The 3,136-nt window shown below is 34.3% G+C and overlaps 1 pseudogene; it reads right to left on the bottom strand.

Annotated features, from left to right (window-relative positions):
* Positions 1–2,088: 2,088 nt before the first annotated feature.
* LOC111744253 lies at positions 2,089–2,207 on the bottom strand (annotated as a pseudogene).
* Between the last annotated feature and the right edge of the window lie 929 nt (positions 2,208–3,136).

The raw sequence follows: 3,136 nt of genomic DNA, 5'->3' as shown, positions 1-3,136 counted from the left end.
TCTTATTTTAGGGCAGTTCAAGTTTTAAATAGGCTTTCTCTTAAAGAAATGGTGTTCCTTCACTCCTTTACCATGAGTTATGTTCTAGACTGTGTAGAGAGTTTATGAACCAGCAAATTTAAGAGGCAACACATTTTTCTTATAAGTGAGTCATTGATAGGATAGTTTGCTAGGACACATTTCTGAGTTCTGGTCTGCAGAAATTCAATTGTTTATTACTTTACACTCGGGATTTCTATACTTTTAACATGTTCGGAAATTTCAAATTGTGGCAAGATTTGAGGAAAAGAAAGAACAACTTTCATCATGGTCACTTGTTTTTGAGCAGAGGAGTGGGAATTGAATGGACTGGTCACATAAGTCTTGGATTGCTTCTTCACCTTTACTCAGATTCTAAGAGAAAAACACAGTTGGGCTAGCCAGCTTTTAATTACAACATCCATTTTAAGCCTTATAGTCAAACTTTCTTTGAGATGCGGAGTTTTGGTTGCTACAGGAATGTCCATGAAGAGAGCCTAGTGTTTCTTTTTTAATAGCATAATCAGTTGTGGAGTTTCCTTGGGGGAATTTCTAACCTCAGTTCCTATAATTAATAATTTTCTCTTTACTTTGGATTTTTTTTTCAAAATGTTACATCATGAATATCCCTTTTCTTACCTAATTTAATTATTCTAGCAGTTTCAAATATTATACAATATAGTGGGAAGATTCTGAACTACAGATATAGAGCTAAGAAAAAATTTTAAAGAAACTTAAAATTTCAGAAGGTGTAATCTTAATTTTGATTCATCAGAAAATCAGTACCTAGTTGTCTGTTTCATCTCTTTCTTTTAAGAGTCGCCATGCCAAAAAGAAAAAGAAAAAGAAAAAAAGCCCCATAATCGTTGTAGTACAAATCATTTGTTTTGTGTTTGGAGGCACTCCTTATTTTGAGCAATTTGAAGACTTTCAAAGGGTCTGATGCTTTTTTACTGATAAGAGATGGTTCTTACTATAGAATGATGCTCTTCCACCTCCCCTACTGCATATAAGTAGTAGATACTTATGTATGTTTATTTTCACACGCAAATATATATGTATCTATAAAATGTGTTGGATTTCTCAATACAATTGAGTCAATATAAAGCTTCTAAGAAAAAAAATTCACTTTAAAAAAGTATATTCTATATTCAAGTTGAAAAAACACAATCTTCTATTACAGATATCTCTCATAAGCTTTTTGTTTGTGGCAGGTTGTGCTGCTGTTCTACCTGATATTCCTCCTTCCAATTTCTTAATGCCAGAACTTTCTTTTTTGATAGAGGCTGAAAATGAGAGGTTCTCATTTTTGTCAGTACTCCTCGCAGTTAGGTTGGCCTCATGGCATAGACATGCAAGTGAAGAGACATAAAGGGAAATCATCCGTTGGCTTCTGGAGACGATTTATTTCATGATATAAAGTACATATGAAGGGAGTTCTTTTGCTTTGATGCTTGCTTTTTTTGTTTTGGGGTGTGTTTGTGTTTAGAAGTGATTTTGAGAGCTGTGACAACCTTTTTGTGACCAGGAAGTAAAAAGCCTGAGGATTAAGGCCAACAAACTGAAGACAGGGAAACGGAAGAGACTGAGTGCTTGATGAGGGTGTTGTGTTGTTGAACCAAACCTGGGGTACTCTATCTCTACACTTATTGCCAAGTGAGAAAAATAAGCTCCCATTACAAATGGGTTTTTAATTGAGCCTTCTGTAACTTGTAGCTAAAAATTTTCTAGGTGGAAGTTTACATTCCCGATATATTAAATAACAATATAGTATTTAACAAATGAATACTTTAGTAACATTTTTACTCCTTTTTGGTAAACATTGAAGAGAGAAACTGCAATTTATTGTGATAGAAAGGTGAGTTTGTGCAGATTTAAACTTAAATTTTAAATATCTCTGGTTCACCTTGCCTGTGTCCTTTGCTCATTATACCTTGTGGTCTCTGAAATGTAAACATTCTCCACAGTCTTTATTTTTTATTTATTTTTATTTTTTAGGTGAGGCAACCCTTGGTTGACCTCACAGATTGCAAGGACCTTGTCAGTTTACAATCTCTTATTTTTTTTTTTTGCCTACAGCACCTGGTCTTCTTAGATGGTCTCCCATCCAAGTACTAACCAAGCCTGACCCTGCTTAGCTTTTGAGATCAGACGGGATCAGACTTGTTCAAGGTAGCATAGCCATAGACTTCTGAAAAGGCTAAAAGTTTATACAACACTTAATGTATGTCAAATCTATAAATCAATCAAAATAATTCTTTTATGGCTTCTCATCACATATAACTCTGACTTAAATTAATTTTTTTTGGATTATTTGTTTTAGTTCTGTGAAAAATACCATTGGTATTATAATAGGAATAGCACTGAATCTGTAGATCGCTTTAAGTAGTACGGACACCTTAACAATTTTAATTATTTTGATCCATGAGAACAGTATAACCTTCCATTTTTTGTGTGTCTGATTCTGGGGCTCCAAAAAGAATAAATAAATATTTTCCTATATCTCTCACATTTCACATTTAACATCTCTATTGACTAATTTAGAATCTGTAAATATATATTTTATACTGGCTTATATAATGAATGGAAACAAGTAAAGGCAGCCTGTACTGCACTGCTCATTATTGTTATTGGTGCTTACTAAGTCCCAGGGTCAACACTAAGTTTCCAAATTTGACATCTTATTTACTTTACATCAATGATATTTGATAGGCACAGACAGATATGATTAGTGTGGTGTGGCAGAGATTGCTAACCGTTCATCTTTTTCCAGAACACATACTCCCCAGTCTTTCTTGCAGTGAGCTGCAACATTTGACTGGGTTCTAGACATGATGGACACCATTCTAGGGCCAGCGTGTTTCTTTTCCGCATTCTCTTTAACCTTCTGTGGGCTGGACAATGAGGCCCTGAGTTGGTGACAAAGTTACAAAAAAAAGCCAGGAAGTGATTACAATAGAGTCAGGGTGAAGAATGGATGAATGGGGCACACAGAAGGCTCTGGGTTTCTGTCAGTGTTCTAATTACACATCTGCATGTTGGTTATATGCGGTTCATATAAAAATTACTTAAAGTATATGTTTTATATACTTCTAAGTATGTATTTACAATAAATTCA

The sequence above is a fragment of the Pteropus vampyrus genome, unplaced genomic scaffold (genome assembly GCF_000151845.1).
Source record: "Pteropus vampyrus isolate Shadow unplaced genomic scaffold, Pvam_2.0 Scaffold130, whole genome shotgun sequence".
NCBI lineage: Eukaryota > Metazoa > Chordata > Mammalia > Chiroptera > Pteropodidae > Pteropus > Pteropus vampyrus.
The sequence above is the reverse complement of the archived record's forward strand: the minus strand, read 5'-3'. Positions and strand labels throughout refer to the sequence as shown.